Source organism: Miscanthus floridulus, chromosome 9 (assembly GCF_019320115.1).
Source record: "Miscanthus floridulus cultivar M001 chromosome 9, ASM1932011v1, whole genome shotgun sequence".
Taxonomy (NCBI): domain Eukaryota; kingdom Viridiplantae; phylum Streptophyta; class Magnoliopsida; order Poales; family Poaceae; genus Miscanthus; species Miscanthus floridulus.
Window position 1 is genome coordinate 32877411 of NC_089588.1, and position 22469 is coordinate 32899879.

At 44.1% G+C, this 22469-nt stretch overlaps 2 pseudogenes; one reads left to right on the forward strand and one right to left on the reverse strand.

The window, feature by feature from the left end:
* Nucleotides 1-11453, forward strand: part of LOC136481686 (G-type lectin S-receptor-like serine/threonine-protein kinase SD2-5) — a 51816-nt pseudogene extending 40363 nt beyond the window's left edge.
* A 5194-nt stretch (nt 11454-16647) lies between these two features.
* On the reverse strand, nt 16648-19439 carry LOC136483200 (disease resistance protein RPM1-like; annotated as a pseudogene).
* Nucleotides 19440-22469: the final 3030 nt, after the last annotated feature.

The window sequence follows — 22469 nt, forward strand, 5'->3', positions numbered from 1 at the left end:
GAACCTATCAGTATCATAGCTAACTATAAACTAACTACACCAACAGATAGATATCATTTTTGTGAACCTAACAAATTTTGTTTCACTATTTTTGGACATCTATAAGATTTACTATAATTTATCAAAGTTCCTCAAAACTAAATTGAATAAGGATTTATAATTTTGCTGGAAATTGAAAAACACATTCCACCGGGCGGCCCAAGCGCGAACGGCTCGGCCTAGTCCGGCACGAACGCGCGCGTGCACGCGACGCACCGGCGCGGCCCAACATGGGCGTGGCCCATCTGCACGACGGCGGCCCACGACGGGGAGGCCCGCGCACTTCAACTGTTTTACGAAAACAACCCTGACCAATCGACGAATCACCCCGAGACCCACAGCACTATTCCTACAGTCAGCTACTTCGCAGATAAACCCTCGGAAGAACCTATCTTCGCAACGGCGACACCCTCGGCACCCACGCGCGCGCACCAACGTGGCGGCGTAGGCACAGGGCGGTCATGCCAGCCATACCGGCCCCTCCCCGCCCCTAAATGCGAGCTGCCGCTCACCTAGGCGTAAACCCAAAGTGATGGGTGGCGACACGGCGAACGGAGATGTTGTCCCGAGCTCCCTCCACGACGGCGGACTCCTCCCTGCAACGACAGCCATGTTCTCATGAGCAAAGTCACAGATAGCATGAACGAGTTCAAGAATGGGCATCGACGACTCACCCCGAACCTACTAGACTTGGTGGCCTGACCGGAGACTGATCCAGCGAGTCTGGCCACACGCACATAGTATACCTCGCGACGGTGGCGGTGTCTCGACTACGTTGACAACGCTGAGTAGGCGGTAGCAGGGCGAAATGGGGTGCGCACAGGATAGAGTGGAACAGGGCGAAGATATAGTGCCAACGAATTGGACGGAGGTGGACGAGGTAAGGTGAATTAGACAGGCGCTACCGCGGGGTCTTATGATGGCCGATGGCGAAGGAATCATCAAATTGAGGCTCGACACCGACTGGCAGCAGCAGTGGGAGTGTTCGACGCGTAGCTAGGTCCCTACTCAATCCATTGGTGCACACAATTGCGCGGATTTGACCGGCGCTGTGAACTGGCCTTGGCGCGGCCCGGTGACTCCGGCGCGACGCCAATAAAGGCAGAGGTGACCGGGGGCGCAGAGCGATGCTCTCCACTCCACGCAACGAACAAGGGCGCACAAAGAGAAGACACACATGGTTGTACTAGCTGGCACGACTCAAGCGGCCGCAGCGCATTAACCTGCAAGCTGACAGCAACACGGCCATGTGCCGGCACAGCAGCTCAGCCAAACACGACGCGAGCGGTGCAGCGCACGCGGTGACTCAGCACTCACGACCGCGACTAGCAACAGCGCGTTGACGCGACGCGACATAGCGTAGGCAACGGCATAGCGAATCGGGCGGCAGCACTACGGTGACGGGACGATGGCGCAGCGATGTCGGCGGTGAGAGTGCACGCGGGCGACCCAATGAGGACATGGCGGGGCAAACAACAACAGACCGACCGAGCATAGGGCCTGTGACGATAGTAGAGGTGGCAGAGCGGCCAAACCCACCGCGCGCGGCGTGCATGCATGCGCGAGCATGAGCGCGGGCCAGGGCGTGGCAACGGGTGATAGTGGCCCGCAGCGCGGAGCCAGCGGCAAGCCGGCCAGCGCAGTGGCGTGTGTACGGTGTGCGAGCGCGTGCGCGTCGATGGCCGGCGCGGCAGCGCCGAGGGCCGAGCACGGTGACTATGCCCAGGTGCAGAAACCGTGTCGTGCACGCTTTTCAAAGTGGTCCTAAAACCCAACTCGGTGATCCAATTGCTAAACTAGTTTTTCTACACTCAAGAGGGTATGTTAAACTACTTAAACAAGCCCTAATACCCTACCATTGCTTAACACAAATTTCCTACAAAAATTTTTGAACTTAGCTTCGTCGAACCATTTTCTGACTTACGAAAATTGACTAAGTTCTTATTGGTTTCGCATTGAATTCAATTTCCAAGCTATCAAGTATGCTATCTAGCGAATCCCATTCTCAACCGCAAGTATTTCACCACCACCTACGAAGTTTGTACTACCAACTTTATTAAAGTGTCGCATACACATTCTATAGCATTTTTGTTCAATAAAAATTCATTTAGAACGCTAAGTGATATAATGCGACATGAAACATAACATTCGTTTCGTGTTTCCGATGAATGTTTAGAGCAACAGAAATTGATTTACACTCTATAATTCATATACTATCATATAAACATGATGCACATGCAATGTTTTAGCAAAAAATTGTACATCGCGTCAAACAGAGCCAGGGAGAAAACGTAGATGAGCCCCAGCGGCCCTCGTCCAATCTGCTCTAAAGCAGACAGGGTCATCTCAACCTTCTCGTTCGATCCTAACCTCGAGCCATGACCACAGAATCTCCATCGAGAGAAGGCCAGCGAGCCACCTAAGTCGATCTCTAGAACAACTCGGGCATCTGCATGCGCATGCATCAATGGTCCAGAGTGAGGCCCTCCAATGGTCACTGACAAACGACCGTTTAAACCGACTGTTGCATGCGTTGTGAGGCTAAAAGGTGCGGCCTCACTCTGGACCATTGATGCATGGTCCGGACCCTCGCGTGCCCTCTGGAACCTCTCTGGACGCCTCAGGACTGAGCTGTTCGATGGTCCTAACGGGGTACTGTTTATGGCCTGGAGGTACTGTTCATTGGTTCGGACACAATTCATTGGTCCGGTCTGTACTGTTCATGTGTCCAGAGCTACTATTCATAGAGTCTGAAGCACCCTAGACTTCATTTCTTTGTCACTTTTGCATCCTTCTTGGTTCCATCTTCCGTGCTTGAACTTTGCTTGATCTTTTGGGTCTTCTATTATGCTTCTAAGTTCTTTGCTTGAGGTGTTGATCATCTAACCATTACATCGCCTTTGTCCAAGTCACGTTTGCACCCTATTGAACTACAAAATAAACACTTGCAAACTCATTAGTCTAATTTGGTCTAGTTGATCATCAAACACCAAAATCCAAACTAAATGGGCCAAGGGTCCATTTTCCTTACACCTCACATGGACCTCTTCCTCTATATACCCGTTCAAGAAAGCGCTTTTGACATCCATCTGATAAAGCTTAAAACCCTTCAAAGCTGCAAAAGCTAGAAGGATTCTAATCACTTCTAAACGAGCTACAGGAGCAAAGGTCTCCTCATAATCTATACCCTCTTTCTGGCAAAAACATTGGACTACCAACCTAGCTTTGTTAAGAACTACCAACCCATCTTCACCCTGTTTGTTTTTAAACACCCACTTAGTTCTTATGGGATGGCAATCTGGTGGAGGTGGTACTAAAACCCAAACCTAGTTTCTCTCAAAGTTTTCTAACTCCTCATGCATGGCATTAACCCAATCAGGATTAGATAAAGCATGTCCAACATCATGGGGCTCAAAAGAAGCAACAAATGTAGAATGAGCGAAGTGTGAGATTTGATAAGACCTGGACCGCATGACTCGCTGGTCGATGTTGCCAATCATGGTCTGAGGTGGATGGCGACGCTGAATGTGTCATGGTGCCTCTCTAGTCGAGGTCACCTCCCCCTCAACAGCAGCTGGTGCTTCCTCAGTTGCAGTCGGTGCAGGCTAAGGAAGCTGCTCAAACGCCTCCCCCAAGTAGTAGAAGTAGAAGGATCAGGATCGTGAGCCAAAGTAATCGTCGCAGACTTGATAGGGGCAGCCGGTGGAGTCGGCTCGAGATCACCCCAATCAGCATCTTCCTGCTCCTCCACAAAGATGTTTTCACCAAGCTCATGCTCACCTCCACACTCAAAGGCAGGGGTTGTACAAGGCATTGCTTCATCGAATGTGACCTCGCAGGTCTCCATGACTTCATTAGTTTCCAAGTTAAGAACACGATAAGCTCTAGAATGAGAAGCATAACCCAGAAATATACCGTCGAGAGACCTAGACCCAAACTTGTCCAAATTACCTTGTTTTAGGATGAAGCACTTGCATCCGAACACCCTGAAGTGACTTACCTTGGGTGTCCGTCCAAAACGTAGCTCATAAGAAGTCTTTTCATGAAAGCCCGTAGAAAAATGTGATTGGAAACATAGCATGCGGTGTTGATCGCTTCGGCCCAAAATCTCCTAGGAGTCCAATGCTCATCGAGCATCATCCTAGCCATTTCAACCAATGTCCAATTTTTGCACTCAACAACACCGTTTTGCTGGGGGGCATAAGGAGAGGAAAACTGGTGCTCGAGACCCAAAGAGGCACAGAAGGTTTCAAACTAAGTGTTTTTAAAATCAGTGACATTGTCACTGCGGATCACTCTCATGGCATCTTAGGCAACTCAGTTTGCAACCGAAAAATCAAGTCTCGAACCAAAGAAAATGCCTCATCCTTACCCTTCATAAAAAACACCCAAGAGTACCTCGAAAAGTCATCAACGATCACTAGAACGTACCATTTCCCACCCTTTGATCGGACCTGAGCTGGACCAACTATGTCCATATGAAGAAGCTCGCATGGTCCCTTGGTCATGACTTGGTTCACAGGGGGGTGAGATGCGGCAACCATCTTCTCGTGATGACAAGGGTGGCAAACCAAATCTTTCTCAACCTTTAACTTGGGCAATCCTTGGATTAGGTTAAGTGAACTCAACCTAGCAAGTAGGTCAAAGCTCAAGTGACCAAGTCTCCTATGCCACTTCCACAATTCAGAGAAAGATCTGGCCACCAAACATTGAGAAGAGCCAAAGGAGTGAGAAAAATCAGCTCGAAAGACACGACCAAAAGGGACGATATGACAAACAAGATTTCCCTAAGAATCAAGAACTCGAAGCTGGTCTTAAAACATACTTCAAAGCCATCCCCAAGGAGTTGCGATACAGAGAGCAATTAAAATGCAAATTCGAAACCAGTGCAACATCCTTGAGAACAAAATTCTTATTCAGCCGAATAGACCCACGAGAAACCACCTTACCTTTGCTATTGTCCTCGAATGTGATGTACTCCTTGTGTTGCATGGGGTCGAGGCTAGAGAACCACATTGAATTTCCGGTCATGTGGCGCGAACATCCAAAATCAATGAGCCCACGTGTTTTCTAGGCCTCCGTCCTACTCAATAGAAAGGCATAGGATGAGCAAATGGCGCAACACTAGGGTTAGTAACTGTGAAGGATACCAGCATTGGCTCATTTGCCCTAGAAAAGTGTTTGGAAAAACACCAAACATACCATCTCTCATTTAAGAAAAGCGATCACCACGATGGGGAAAACATGGTCTGCTAGAGCTGTGGGACTAAAAACCAAAGCCACCGCCACGGGGTTCAAAGTCATATTGATTATGACTTGAACCTCGCCGAGCACGACCACCACGAGATCTTGTAACCAGAGGCCTAGCACCTTGAGGCATTGCACCTCTAGGCCTAGCACTGTGCCTCTGAACAAGTGGTACATGTACGCCATGGGAAGGGCGGTACATGTTTTGGTTGTTTAACTCGTACTCTCACCATTCATCTCTCTTCCTCATAAAGCAGAACTCGGCAAGGTGACCATCCCTATGGCAGTAGTCATAGTGATACCTCACCTCTCTTGGGTGGTTGTTGGTTCACACTTTTGTGGGTATTGTTCACTCTTGGTGGTTGTTTGGCTTTAGGAAGGGGATCCTCATAGATGTTTGGTAGAGTGTCAAGTGGGTTCTTGAGATAGTTCAGTTTTGGAACCCAAACTTGTTTATGAGATGGAGCTTTTGGAGGTTCTTCAAACACTCCATCTTTGACAGTGGGCTCAGTGGGCTTAGGTGGAGTGATTTTCATCAACTTGGGAGTAATGGAAGGTTTTTCACTTGGTTTCAAACCACTACACTCACCAACCTTGCCATAGAGATTTTCACCCTTCCCACCTATAGTAAAGCCTACACCCGATGCACCAGTTCCCCTCCTGAACTGGCTCATCATCATGCCCAACTATGGCTCACTGTAGGACACCTAGCTCAAGATGGACCGAAGGTATGTGTTGTCTTCCTCGGTTCTCATCTTGTCGTGCCTGCAAGACTCAAGCTCTAGCAGCAAACTCTCACAACGTGCAAACTCAGCAACTCCTGTGCTATCTGAACTGGCCTTCTCAAGAGCAGAGATCTTAGCATTCTTCTTTGCTAGCTCAGATTGCAAGCCCAAGCAGGACTTGCACGCACCCAACAAACTAGACCTAGCCTTCACCTCCTCAAGTTCATCTAGTAGATTGGCATACTTAGATTGCAAGGAAGCAAAATTGGACATGTGCATTGCACACTCATCGCACTCGGCCTCGTCAGACACTACCACAGCGCACTTCTTAGCAACCTCAAGCTCCTTAAGCGCAACATCTAGCTTGTCCTTATACTCTCTCCTCTCATGAGTAGTGCACTTAAGCAACTTGTCCTGATTAATCAAAGCGTCACTCAAAGTATCAACCTCAGTGGCGAGCTCATCGACAGAAAGTGGTACCTCAGAAGTAGTGTCATCGCCGGGAGCATTGTCCTTGCCGCTCTCCAACTCGTCACCAGGTGCCATGGCGTAGAAGCCTCCATGGGTGGAGTCGACGAAGAAGCAGAGTCTGGTTAGCTTGTCCTCGTGCTTCCTCTTGAACTCGTCGTCGCTCGAAGGGGAAGAAGAGTGGTCATCGTCCGAGTCATTATCGAGGTCACTAAGGGAGGCGAAGAAGGCGCGTTGCTGGGCCATGGCCTTCTTGAGGAACTTCTTAAGCACCTCCTTGTCAAATCCTCCCTTGGACTTGTGCTTGCTGGAGGTCGCGCTTGTCCTTGCACTTGCCGGCGTCGTGCTTGTTGGAGGAGTGCTTGTTCTTCTTGGGGGCAGTTAGCGATGAAGTGGTCGGGGTCTCCACAACTAAAGCAACCCTGGTTTGGATCACCATGGCGGCAGTTCATGTGGTTGTTGTGAAACCACGAGAACCAACTGATAACCAATATCAGCTCGTCGTCCCCATGTGCCTCCATCTGCTCCTCTGTGATAGACACCAAAAAAGACAAGGAAAAGAAAATCTATGAATGGTTAGCTGAAGAACTTGAACCAATACCTAAGACCAAAGTCGTGGTCGGTGCAGAGGGATTCTCGATCTTAGCTCAAGTCTAGTAGTCGATCTCGGTGGACTTGAGCTTGCTAAAAAGCTCATCCACTGCGAGGGTCTCGTAGTTGGCAGACTCAATGATAGCGGACACCTTCACATCCCAAACCCTCCGATCTAGGGCGTATAGTAACTTGAGAGCCCTCTCATGATCGTCATAGGGTAGTTGCAGTTTGTTTGCCCACATCTTGTTCACAGTCGACTAAAAGCGAGAGAACATAGCATCGATAGACTCTCCATTCAACTGGACAAAGTTGTCATACTCACGTTTGTATGTCTCAAAGAGTCTGGTCTTGACCTGAGCGGCCCCCTCATGATGGCTCTAAAGCTTCACCTAGATCTCTTGAGCCATGGTGAGATTTAAAACCTGCTCGAACTCAAAAAGCGAAAGACTCGAAAAAAGAGCATTACACGCCCTGATATTGGCATCGTGCTGGTCAATCTGCTCCTGGCCAACTCGAGCAACAAGAACCTCGTAATTAGGATCCTCACAAATCTCCTAAACTCACAAGCCCATGCTCTGAAGATGCGTAGACATACAGATCTTCCAATACAGGTAATTTGTTCCATCGAAGAACAACGGCTTGCCGGAACCACGCTCTATGTCGCCTTCGTTGATCACGAATTGATTAAGGTGAAATGATCCTTAACCGGCTCCAATACCAATTGAAGGACCAAAAACGACGATCAGAGGGAGGGTGAATGGGAGCCTCAAACTTCTTTCGAAATATTCAACTGTTGTCCCAAAATCACCTCCAAAAGCAAAACACGATAACCATGATTCCCTCGACCCAACTAGTGGGTAGATGTTCCCTAGGAACACAACGCGACACCGCTACAAGCACGAACCACTCCCGAACTGAAGGACAGAAAATGAGATACTCAATTCCTATAGAGAAGAAGCGAATTTCTGAATCTAAAATACCCAAGTTAACAGGTGACAAGAGTACCTAGATAGGTTCCTTGGATCAATGGAAAGACAACGCAAAAGACAAAACTTGAATCAAAGCTCAAACGTGGAAGAAGTGAACACAATAAGAAAATAGGTCAAAATTTCCAAGGGGTTGCACCGAAAATTCTGGGTGAGAGAAAAACTAAGAGAAGGAGAGAGGAAAGAACCGCAGCACCAATAAAAGAGGAGAGAGAGCCGGAGCCACCAGCCTGCCTGGCGGGCACTGCCTGACTGCAGCGTGTGCTCCCTGGGAGAGCATCGCATAGGAGCTGGGAGGGCTCGGCTCGGCACTGCTCAAGCTCTAATAGAACCGAGCACCTGAGCACCAAACATAGAGAGAAATGGAAGGGGGGCGAGCGACAGGGACATCGACGAGTAGGGCAAGCGTTGCTCAGCCGAGCAAGCTCAGCGCTTGAGCGCCAGCTCTGGTAGCGCTGCTGCCTGGCCCCATGTGTCTGCGCCACCAATCCAACGAACAGAAGCCACGTCGCACGAACAGAAAAGAAAGAGAGGGAGACCGACGCCCAAAATAGAAAAGGGGCAACCAAAAAATCGACCAAAACTCGATCAAAACCGCATGAATCATTTCCAAAACTTGCCCAGGCAATCACAAGGTAGATAAGCTATTCCCAAGAAATCATCGCTCAAATCAAACTCTACCTTTGTGAATTTCAGATCGCGTGCAAGAACTCAAAAAATCCATAAAAATCCAAAATCAGTTCGACTCATCGTGCTCGTGTTGATTCAATCAAATTCATTCATAGGGAAGCATCAACACATGTCATAGCATGAATCAAACCAAAAGAAACGAATCGAAACGACCTCAAATCGACGAATCGAATCAAGAACGGGGGAGGAGAAAAACGAAGAACATAGCTACGAAAATAAAATCACAGACACAAAATCTTGAATCCCAGAGGGCACGAGGAGGTTAGGGCCTCCATTCCCAACTCAAAAAATCTCAACTTACACAGACATGAATTTGTTTTGTGGACCTCAAGACCAAACCCTAGGAGGGGGAAAACTAGGAAGAAATGAAATTGCTCAAGAGGTAAGGATGGTTGGATCATCCCCTCCCTAATTTATAGGCCTATTACACATGACCAACTTGCCCCTAAATATTTTGAGTCGAACCAAACCCCAGGGGCGTTATGGTCCAACCCGAGATAAAAGCATCCGACGGCCACACGCCTTTCATGAGATAGCTTTGCCTCAACACAAACTCCTCGATGCCGCTATGTGCCGCCACCGTTCCTCGCCGGAACCTCCGCCCAGGTTTTGAAGCTCAAACCCAAAAACCGTCCATCTAGTGGTTTTGAGGCCAAAACTACCAAACCGCCCGCGAGTAGCGTACTCCATACGCGTCCCCCGCACCTCAACACGTGTCACCGTCGTCCTCGACCGCCCGACTGGCAAGTCTTACAGAGCCTCTGCTCGACTTGCTCGACCGCCGTCTTGACTCGGTCAACACCGTCACTCCTCCATGTACACTTGTGCTTGTCGATGTCCCTAGATGTCAACCACCGCAACTAGTCACCTGGCTTCTCCAGTCCCTCAGTCCAAGCCTCCGGCGTTCGTCCTTCACCGCTCCCGATCCCTCGGCATGAACTCGCTTGACCTTCACCTTCGCCGTCGACCACCGCCTCCGAGCTCCACACCTGCGCACCACAAGCCAAGAGACATATTGCACAACACAACTCACGCCATGGTTAGTCCACAAACTCAACCCAAAGCGCTACGCTCGTTGACAATCACTCATCACAAACTCGAATCACAAGGGCAAATATCAACTTTGTGTTCGCACGAACGCGTTGCAAGATTATTGCTCATATAGCTAAGGGTCTCTCTTATCTTCATGTGGAGTGTATGGAGAGAGCTGCTCACTTGGATGTAAAACCACAAAACATCCTCTTAGATGACAACTTCAATGCTAAACTTTTTGATTTTGGACTATGCAAGCTCATTGATCGGGATAAGAGCCAACTGGTTACTAGACTGAGAGGCACACCTGGATATTTAGCTCCAGGATGGTTGACATCGCACAACACAGAAAAGGCTGATGTCTATAGCTTTGGTGTAGTGGTGATGGAAATCATCAGTGGAAGAAAGAACCTGGACACTTCTCGATCTGAAAACAGCTTTCATCTTATTGCCTTATTGGAAGAGAAGTTGAAGAGTGATCAGTTGGTAGATTTGATTGATATGTGCAGTAGTAGTGACAGTCATGCACACAAGCAGGAAGCAGTTCAGACGATGAAGCTGGCAATGTGGTGTTTGCAGATTGATTGCAAATGAAGACCTAAAATGTTTGAGATCGTAAAAGTCTTGGAAGGCACTATGACCGCTGAAAATGAAATAGATCATAACTTTGTCGTAACAAATCCAGCAAACTTTGGTGCTTCTGGAATTGTGGATTTGTCAGCTCCACCTCTAGCCTCAGTTGTGTCAGGCCCAAGGTGAGAGACTGCGAGCAATTTATCTGTGTACAGAATTTAGCATTCCAGCCTAGAAAAATCCATTCAGTGTAGTGATTAAAACTGTACAATATCAAAACATTGTAAACCATCTGTGGTCCACAGTACAAATTCGTTTATTTTAGTTTTGTTCAGCTTTCAATTATTGTGCAATTCTATTTCTGATTCTTATAGCTAACACTAACAGCATGTCCTAAAACAATGCTAACTCTATGAAGCAACAGAAACGCATAGACATGAAAGCAAAATGAAAGGGTTCCATTGACTGGAGGAGGCCTCCATTCAGCTAGACAGTTGAAAGCTTAAGGGGTCCTACTGTTGGGATGTGATCTCAAGCCAACATATTAGTTTGGCAATAATTATTAAATAATCGGCACTCTGCTGCGATCCTAAGCTTTCTAGGGTTTCAATAAAGCATGATTAAGTTTATCATAGCTCTGTTTTCAGTGCATGCCTAAGTCAAATTCTTGGATGCTATAAACCTAAGATATGAAGATGTAAGGTGTGCATAGTGCATCAGATCTACTCTATGATAAAATCAGTACGCAAAAAGCGTGTTTTAGAGTAATTAGGCTTTAAGGCTTACTGTTTCCATGGATTTAAATCCTGAATTAGGCACAATGGTAATTCCTTTTATGCTACTAAGTTTCTAAGATGGCATATTAGATGCAAATCAGTGTGAAATTGGTCTAATTTGAAGTTTAAGTATTACACAATTAAAAGTTCGTCACTGATCAACAATTTTTTTAGCATGGGATAAGCATTTAGAACGAGGTGATTGGACAAATCCAGAGAAAAGTCCAAGAATCCTCAAATAAAATTCCCCAAAGCTCCGAAGCTAACTCTTACTCAGTTTTGAAGCTAACCGTAACCCCAAGTTGAGCGAACTCACCTCTACTGACCATGTAGCCGCACGCGGCATGAGTCGAAGTCGCCGGACGTGGATCACCGGCGCCCCTGAGCCGGCCGGAGTTGACCCTAACGGCACGAGCGACGTAAGAATGTTGCCATCCGCACCGCGCACGCCCGGCCGGATCTGACCCAACACGTGCACGCCATTAAACCCAGCACGCGCGCGCCTAGTGCGCCTCAGCGGTCGTGAGCTGGACCGCCGTCGTCACTGCGTCGTCGCCTTGTTGCACGCGTGTGTCCCAAGGGCACCGCAGTGGAGCCCCTCGACGGAGCCGCGTGCAGCCTAGCCGCACGGGGAGAAGAAGGTGAGCAGAGCATGAGAGAGACGAGAGGAATGGCGCCGCCGCTTGGAGAAATGCTGCAAGGGCTGACGGACATTTGCTCGTGCCGTAACGTGCCTGTGCCGTAGATTTGCATCCGACGGCCGAGACCTCAGTATCCTTCAGCCATTTCTGGGCCGGGGCCCAGGTTGGACAAGCCGGATACAGCCCATCAGAAACTGGCGCTGCAGAACGAGCAAGCTTGAACGTATTCTGGCCATCTGGGCCATCAACACATTATTCAGACGCACGCGGATGAGGAAAAAAAATTTACATTCATTTTTTCTGCAAAAAATGTTTATCCAAATCAAAATAATGGCAACACTATAGTACTACAGCCCATTGAATGGCCGCAGTACTTACCGTCGGTTGTATTGGCGCAATTTTCTTTTCTCTGTGAGCTTGTCGTAAAAAATCATAACTTCTACCTATAAAATCGACTGAAGATAAAATTTATAAAAAAAAAGTTGTAGAGAAAAAAAATAGATCTATAACTTTATAGTTTATGACTTTTTTATTAGAGATCGCTTTGATACCTAAAAAATATAAATAATATTCAAATGTTCATTTGTAGATATAATCATTAAATTGATTATTTAGGTACCGATAGCTTTAAATAAAATTATTGTAAACTATTAAATTATAGATCTCTTAGGTATCTACAGTTTTTTATATACAAATTATGCCTACACGAGGTTATACAGAAAAGTTGTGTTTTTTCTAAAATAATATGCACTAGCTAGTGGATAAATTGAGGCATTTTATTCACACCCTTACGTAGCACTTCTGGAAGTCAAAAGGCAGGTTTTGTCACCTCGATTTTTTTTGTTTTAAGGTCAATTGAGTTATGTACTTATGTTGTCCTTGGAAGCGAAGACGTGGCGAATACACCGGAAATGATCACCATGATGAGTTAATTTTGGTTCTGGAGACATCTCTTTAGTACGCAAACTTTATACTAAAAAGCCAAGGGGACATACGTTGACGACCTAGGGTTGCTGGATGACCTAGGGTAACCCGTCAACGTTCTTGTGCTAATGGGATTCCTCCTAGGCTCCTTTGCTAGTTTGCTCCAAAACTAAACGTTATTCGTCACATAAGCAAGATTTGTTATTCTCTGCTAATTTGCCCGTAAACTTTGTCGTTGTTCACTACGTAAGCGTGACAGCTATCGTTCCATGGGTGAAACCTGGAGAATTTCTAATCTGCCCAGGACAGGTGGGTTAAGTTGTCTGTACAAGTTGGCTAGGCCGGCGTTTACGGACCGTGCTAGGTCTAGATCTGCCAGACTAGTCGTGTATGCTCTGCTGTGTTCTTCGGTCCGTTCATGATCTGTGTGATCTAGCACTTGTGGTGTGTGACCGATCTTTGCATCAATAGAAATCAATCAAAACTGAATAACGACATGCTAAATGGGTAGAGTTCATAGAATCTTTTCCGTACATAATTAAGCATAAGAAAGATAAGAACAATGTCATTTCTCATGCATTATCTAGGTATTATACCATGTTGTCCCAATTTGATCACAAAATCTTTAGCTTGAAAACAATAAAAGAGTTGTATGCTACTGATGTGGATTTTAAGGATGCTTTTGAAAATTTTAAAGTTGGAAGAACATGGAATAAATATGTGCTTAATGATGGCCTTCTTTATCGTGCTAAAAGCTATGTGTTCCATCTAGCTCCGTATGTTTGTTATTTTTTACCGGAGGCGCATGGAGGAGATTTGATGGAACATTTTAGAGTGAAGAAATCGGTGGATGTGCTGGACAACCATTTCTTTTAGCCCAAGATGTGTGCGTGATGTTGCGTGCTACGTGTCTCGTTGCTCCACTTGCAACAAATCTGAGTGTCGCTTGAATCGACTTGGTCTTTATATGCCTCTTTCTATTTCTAGGGTTCCTTGGGATGATATCTCTATAGGTTTCGTTTTGGGACTACCTCGAGAAAAGAGGCAGAGGGATAGCATATTTGTGGTTGTGGATCATTCTTTGAAAATGGCATACTTCATACCATGTCACACGAGTGATGATGCTTTACATATAGCTAATTTATTTTTCAACGAAGTTGTACGTCTACATGGATTGCCCTGCTGCTTGGAGCAAGAGCCGTCCTTCTGTGGATTGGGATATGATATCTTCACGCCAAAACTTGATCTGCTGCAGCAAAACTGAGTAGCAAGCATGAGCTTGCTCTGTTTCAAGAAAGCAGAGTAGCGTCGCAGTTGCAGAGCAACACCGCCCCTAGCCTCGTGTCTTGGGGCGTTGTTATGCCGTGGAGACACGGATGGGCAGCTGTGTGCTGCACAGCTTCGGGTTTCTTGTGCTGGCTCACGTAAGGGCGTGTTTGGCTGCACATAAATATATCCCATTCTACATGAGTTGGGAGGAATTGATGTGGATTTTGAACTAAATTCATCTCAATCCCTCCCAAACCATGTGGATTGAGGTAAATTTATGTGTAGCCAAATAAAACCTAAGTAAGAATTTGTTCAGCATCTAGCTAGCTGTTAGGCCTACTCTTATGTGGTTGCGCTCCAGCGGAGCCCGCGACCCCTATAGACCACGGCTTTTGTAGGTTTGGCGACATGGCCCAGCTAGCAAATGGTTAGGTAAAGAAAAAGAAAAAGTCAATTCTACCTCTTGAGCTATCGTTATAGTTTGTTTTTTTTTATTGAACTCTAAAATCAAACATCTTACCTCTAAACTCTTAAAACCGTTTAAATATTCTTTGCTTTGGTTTGGAGTGGTTTTGTCTTTTTTTTTGTTAAAAAAGGTCAGTAAATATTTGATAGGTTTTTAAACCATAGAACATGACTCTAACCTTTAAAACTTCCAAAACAAAGTTCCTAGAGATCGATTGGGATACGACAAATCTAAATAAAATATTTAGCTTTATGAAAATGAAAACATATCCAAAAAGATCTAGAAAAAATCCCAAAACATTTTTTCCTTGTATAAACATGTTTTAAAAATTTTGTTCAGCAAAAATGTAAAATGCAATTGGCACAGATGTAACATACATTAATGATAAATGCATTCATACTGGTTGCGTATTTTTTTTTGTGAAAAGTTTTCAAAACAAGTTTGCATATAAGTTAGAATGTTTTCGGAATTTTATAGATCTTTGATACTTCCATTTTTTAGAGCTAATCTATTTTTAAAGAATCTAGGATATTTTCAGAACTCTAAATAGTTTATTTGGATTTTTCATGTCTCAATATATATCTAGAATTTTTTCTTCATATTTTTAAAAGCTTAGAGATTTTTTAAAAGCTTAGAGACATTTTTTCATTGTTTAAAAACCTTATCAAGGTTTCTAGATGTGTTGACTCTCTTTGTTTCCTAGGGAATGGGAAACTCCTCGTCGCAAAGACACCAAGAATGTCTCAATGACCCTGTTTGGTACAGCTTATCTGGGAAGCGCTTCCCAGATAAGCTGTACAAATAGAGTAAAAGTGGCGGTCAAAATAAGTTGGTCTGATCCAACTTCTGCTTTTTAGTACAAATGGGAGCTGTGGGAATAAGCGTGGTCAGAATAAGCTGCTGAAAAACGTGACATTTAACTGTTGATTTCAGCTTATTTTGGTCATAAGCAACTTATAAGCTGTACCAAACAGATCCAATGTGCGAAGCTTTCCCACCCCAATGGTACCGAGGAAGCCCTCTTCGCTCAGAACGAGGGAGGAATGGTGAAGCCGAAAGATCTCGTGCAAAGGCTACAATGTCGTGAAGGTCGTAAGCAGAATTCATGGTCGCGAGAACTTGGGAGAGGCATGAAAGGATCAATCAGGCAAAGGCTGGTGCCAGGGAGGCCACTGCCCGATAAATCTACTGCCACTTCTCCGAGTACTCCGTTCGTCCTAAAATAGATGTCATTTTCATTTTTTGAGAAGTCAAACACTTTTAACTTTATTAAATATATAAAAAATATTAATATTTATAATACTTAATTAGTATCATTAGGTAGATCGTTGAATACACTTTCATAATAAACTCATTTGGAGATATAAATGTTGTATGTATTTTGTACAAACTTAGTCAAAGTTGAGAAAGTTTGATCTGTACACATCCTATAACGACTTTCATTTTGAGACCGAGGGAGTAGCTTTTATTCCCCGCACAGCTCCCTATGTGTTTACTCTTTGGCCTCACAAGTCATGAGACATGGCTGTAAGAAGAGCCACTACAATTTTTCTAACATGTAAATTAAATGCATACTAAACATATACGGAGGTATTAAAAAAAGAAAAAAAAACTATATATAGATAAAAATATATCTGTGATCCATGAGTTTATCACAATTGACGAGAGACAATAGAGTATCTTATATATATTGTGTTAGGAAATGAACAAAAAGAAAGAAACATGCAAATTAAAATAAATAATTTTTATTAGTAGTAGGTATTAAGCATTAGCATCTAATACTTATGCATAAGATTCTAGCTCGTGCAGTAGCATAGATGGATGGACTAGTATTTTTAAATTAACAAAAATCCCAATTCCCAAATGACATGTAGCACCTAAATAAAAGAAATGTTTGCGCTTAATTCTCATGCTAATTTGCTTAAGTATATCTGTACGGACACTCCATTCTTCAATCTGAAACCATGCAGAATTTATGCCATTCCCTTCGCTGCTGGACGTGTCGATGTGTCGCCTCAATCGCTAGTTCAATACATGTTCAGCCACCAACGAACTGGATCTGAGGAAAGTAAAAACCAACAAGATATTTAGGAGTGATAGCATGTTGCCGCGCCCCAAAGGACCCCAAGAAAGCCACCAAAAAAAATACGTTAAAACAAAAGAAGCCACAAAAAACCATACCTCTTGTGCGTGGAATCTGGGAACAGTATCTAGACTTCAGCCAGCGAATTCATTCCCTTCGCTGGAAACAATTCTTCGCGTAAAGTTTTTCTCATTTGATATGATAGTAAACTTTCTAATGTGGCTAATCTTCATAAGTTCTTCCTCGCATTCATTTGCCAACTCTATAAGCTCAACTGCCGTATTTACCAAATGTAATTCATCAAGGATCGCAAGATACTTGAGGCCATGAGGGAGGCGCTTGAGTTCTAGGCACTCCACAAATCATAGCTTAGCAAGGCTTCCCAGTGCATCTTTTTCTATTTCAACTCGGTTGAGCTGTGGAGCACACCATACTCGTAATTCTTTCAGTCTTGGGAATGACTGCGAAGGAAAGCATAATGTCTGTTCATCATAAGCCTTGACAAGGGTAATTAAGCATAAACTACGCAACACCATGAGGGTAGGAAATGAATTTTCATCAAGTTTGGAGGACATCAGATAGAGTTCAGTGAGATTGTTAAGGTGCAACCAAGATGACAAAATATGAGGCATTCGTTTCTTTTTGAGCTTCCCTGCCATCCAAGTTTGCAAAGACTTTCTGGTAAACAGTGTTCCTCCAGTGGCAATACCTCATTTTCGTTTGACATAGTAGTAATTGACAAACTGACAAGATTGCTCATCTTCAGGAGAGCATTCCTCAAGATTTATGAGTGTTCACATGTAACATCGTCAACTGAAAATGTCCGTAACTCTATCAAAGCTGCAACATCACATAGAGTCTCTGAGGTAGCTTTAACATTTTGCAGAGCATGCAATCCTGTCAAGTTCTTTATGCCCCTAGGCATCTTCACTCCATGATTACCCGAGAAAGATCCTTCAGTGACCTTTACAGTTGCATATAGGTATCTAAGCTTTATCAGTTTAACACTTTAACTACATCATTTGGTAAAGATAGCAGACAAGTAAACCATGTATCCAGTACTTCTAAGTTTGCCAATCTTCCAATGGCCTCTGGCAGAACCTCCATTTTGGTATTTCAAAGACCCAAGAAACGCAGATTAAACAAGCTAAAGATCTCATTAGGCAGCACCTTGATTTCAGTACCTTGCAGATCCAATGTTGACAACAAAACTGAAGATGAAAGGATTGGCCTGAGCTGATCAATATCAACAAACCTTGTAAAAACATGTATTTGGCGAAGATGTGTCGCACTGGATAGATTTAACAGTTCAATATTGGTGCTCTGTATTGACAGTCTACGTGTTGGGTGTACCAAAAAAGTCCAATTGCCCTCATAAACTTTACCAAAGCATTCTTTCTCGGCTTTTTCAATAGCAATATGGCGGATGACATCATGCATTCGGCAACATTTTACTCGTCCAAACTCACTGTTCATCACAACTTGTAGTAGGCTTCGGTTCACAAGATCATTCAAGTAGCCCTCTGCCACTTGTTCCAGTGTTTTATTTTCCTTTTTCTTGATGAATCCAGAAGTAATCCAATGCCTAATTAACCTCCTCCTCTTCAGTTTATAATCCTCAGGAAATAGTGCACAATGCAAGAAACAATTCTTCAGTTCATATGGAAGATCCTCCAAGCTGACTTTCAGAATTGTTTCAACACCAGGGATTGTGTTTCTAACCGACTGCAACTCTTAACTCGTCGAACAAAATTTTCCATTCAGTGTATGTTGGGGGTTTACAGGATAGCAGGCGGCCTAAGCATGCAATAGCAATAGGCAAACCTTCACACTTTTGTAAGAACTTTGTGGCCAAATCCGATAACTCCGGAGGACACCTTTTATCATCATTATCCCAAAAGGCTAACTTGCAAAATAGCATATAAGATTGATGGCCTTGTAGCGGTTTCAGCTCAATTGCACAGTTACTACTTGCCAAAGATGCAACTTCAGATAATCTTGATGTAAGAACAAATCGGCTAGTACAATTAGCCGGGAATACAGGCATGATATTGTTTATCCACAGCTCTTTTTCCCAGACATCATCCAATACCAAGATAAACCTTTTACCTTCAAGATGTCTACGGATGGCATAAACTAATCTTCTCATATCCATAAAGCTAGAATCAACTGGCACGTTGAACTCTGTACAAATTTTCTTCAGCAAGTTCTCAACTTTATAACTCTTGGACACAGTTACCCATGCAGAAGCATCAAAATCTAATTTCACACTCTTATAGACATGGTCAACTAAAGTAGTTTTGCCTACTCCAGCCATCCCCCACACTGTGCTGATTTTGGTGTTCCTTTGTTCCAAATCATCGACTAGCCACCCCATGAGCTTCGCTGCATCATCTTCAATACCCACTAGTTCCTCTTCCCTTGCAAAACACGAAGCTTGATTGGTATCTTCCCTTGCAAAATGATGGGCGCTTCCAGTATGTCTCCCCATTATAGGAGTTACATAACGGTCCCTCCTTTTCACAGTGTCTTCAAGCTCGATATTGATATCACGAAGTTGGCGAGATAGGCGGCGCCAAACCTTGACTTGTTTTACCTTCTTCTTTATCCTGGCTGCGAATCCTCCATGTTTATTGCCATGAAGCTTGTACATGAACTCGTCAACAACATCCTCTATCCGGAAAGATAGTTCCCGGATAGTCTTGATGAAGATGCCCATGGTCTCATCAGTATCCATGAATTTCTCTGACTCACGCAAGTAGGTCTTCATGCTCTCCAACTCCCTCTCAGCTCTGCAGATCTCGCCAAAAAGACCCTTGAGGGCAGAGGCATCCTTGTAAAGCAGGGATGCACCATAGGTTGCTGCTTCTTTCGCCACGGCTGCACCTAGCTTGCCAATCAGTGCCCCGACAACAGCCTCAGCCATGGTGGTTGCGTTGCGTGCGCTTGCTTGAGTTCTTAGAGTGATAAAGTGTAAGCAAGACCGTGACCACCAAAGCTAAACCTGACAAACCAACTAAATATTCAGAGTTTGTTTCAGGTAATCAATGGAAACTTTATTTGGAACTAACATTGAACAAACCGTGAGCTCAATGGTGTACCTGAACATTGGGTAAGCTAGAAAACAAGCATGTAGTGCGGATCTGGCCTTGCTCTAGCCACTGTCAACCTCGTCGTCAGAGTTGGAGGAGTTGCATTCTGTGAGCAATGATGCTGCAAGGCCCTGCCAAGAACAGTGACAAAAGAATCAACTACCAACAAGGGATATGGAGCCCTGTTCGCTTAAACGGCTTTCAGTACACAGTATTTTTCTCTCACAATAAATCAGCATAAGCATCAAAATAAGCCAAAATTTTAGAATAAGCCAACATGGTTTCTTGCAGCTTCGTGGAAAGAAGGACGTGCCAATAAAAATATATATATAATGCACTGTATCTGACTTTGAGTCTTTGACAAAGCAAAGTCAGAAATGAAGATTGCTGACTTCACGAGCCCGAAGTGAGTGGACCTTGATCGTCGCGATGTACCAGCTGGACTCCACCTTGCTCGAGTACTCTCTCCGTCCCAGAATATCTTGTTCTCGCTTCTCAAGAAATAACTTTAACAAAATATATATTAAAAAATATTATTATTTATGATATATAATTAGCATCATTGGAAAGATCTTTGAATCTAGTTTTTTAACAAATTTATTTGGAAACACAAATGTTGCACATATTTTGTACAAATTGAGTCAAAGTCGTGGCACGAACACTGAAAACGACAGATAAATTGAGACAGAGGGAGTAGCTTATTACTGTGACCGATTGAAATTGGTACCATAGAAAACAACTGCACGTAACCGCGCCATTATCCGTTTTTTTTATAATGAAAAAATATCCAGCTTCATCCTCTAAAAAAAAAGGAATCGGATCATCTTATTACAAGACTCACGTCATAACGACCGGAACGAGTTTGCATAACAAAAGTCAACTCATAACTCAATTCTTGACATAAAAGGCAATCCAAATAAGACCTTGTTTAAATTCAGGGGGTAAAGTTTTATGGTGTCACATCGGTTGTCGCATGGGGTGTTCGGATACTAATAAAAAAAATTATAAAATTCGTTAGTAATCCGTAGGGCGAATTTATTAAGCCTAATTAATCCATTATTAGCACATGTGTTACTCTAGCACCATATTGTCAAATCATGGACTAATTAGGTTTAAAAGATTCATGTCGCAAATTAGTCGCAAACTATGCAATTAGTTATTTTTTAGTCTATATTTAATACTCCATGCATGTGTCAAACATTCGATGAGATAGGGAGTAAATTTTAGAGAGAGAAACTAAACAAGGCCTATCACGAAAAAAACACATACACATTCCCTAGCTGGCGGCACGCCTGTAATATCATTTTATTCTGCTCCTCAGATAGTTGCAATTGGGCCCAAGATCGAAGCCAATGTGTTCCCTTGAAGAGGACATGCATAAGAGCATTTGGTCGATATTTGTCAAATATAACTTCGTTCCTGGTTAGCCAAATAAACCAACAAATCATGGATGCTCTTGTCAATAAAAAGGATCGGAAAGATTTACCCCTGGTGGGATACCTATCATCAAAATAGTTTTGGACATTCAGAGGTGGACTAAGACCTTGCACCATATGAACTGCTCTCCACAGGAACTTACCATAAGTGCACTCGAAGAAAGAGGTGGTGGATGGTTTCTGGCTTACTACAAAAGCAGCAAGTCGTGTCACCGTGGGCCATGCCCAAGGTCCGATGGTGGCCGGTCATGGGCAAGTCGAGACTCCTCGCCCTTGGATCAAGGGCAGGGAGTGTTGTCCCTGTCTGAACAGAGACATTAGGGAGGGAAGAAGATGGGAGATCGAGGGATGACATGTGGGCGCGCACATAGGAGGGAGTGGGGAAGGAGATGAGGGAAGGATGACATATGGGCCCCACATGCCCGGTGCACAATTAGCAGCCACGTAGACAACTTATCGCAAACAATAGTAATTTGGACCTCGCCTGATTTGCAAGTTTGGGGATTTAGACTATAGTTTTGGAAGTTAGGGACCTCGATGGCACTATCGTGCAAGTTTAGATATCTACTACGTCCAGTTTAGCAAGTTTGAGTATCTAGATATGCAATGTTGTAAGTTTAGGACTTAGGTGGCAAAGCCGTGCAAGTTAAATACTAGACCAAACATGTCAGACCCACATGAGCGTTAATTAAGTCTACATGTCACGTCAGCGTATGGAGCGGGTTGAAACCCGTTTGGACCGGTACTAAAGGCCGGGACAAGTTTAGGGGCCTAGAAATAAAAAAATGGGACCTATCCAAAGTTTAGGGACCGCCAACATATTTTACTCTTACACTTTCTGGATTTTTAAATAATCTCAGATGGAAACCAAAGTTGTAGCAAAGTCTTTATTTTGAATTCGCTTAAAAATTTAAATATGTATTACAATATTGACTAAATTGAATATTAAAAGGGCTGTATCAATTATTTAGTTACAAGTAACTTTGAGATGTAGTGCCTAAGGAAGCAACAAGTGAGGGCGAGGTCTTAAGTTCCAACCCCACAACCGAATACGTATGAAGAATTGCGTGGCTTGTGAGGCTATTGGGTGGGCTTCTCTTTGTTTCTTTTTTTGCTGTTTTGTGGCCCATTTTGCAAATTCTAAAAATCAATTTATAAAGACATTTGAGATTGAGTTTGCCTCTAAAATCAATTTCTTGAGACGGGTTGCCGCCTCTGTAGCTCGCATCTAGAAATCATTCTAGAGGTGGCTGGAACAACCACATCTACAAATTATCTACAGCCGCCTTTAAAAATGCTAGTTGTAGCAGTGATAGTCGGCGCGTTCGCGTTATGGTTACATTTGTGGAGAAAACAAAGCTTTTTATCATGTGCATTGGTCATCTATCGAGCGGCAAATTAAAAACAAAGCTCGTATCGTAGAAACTA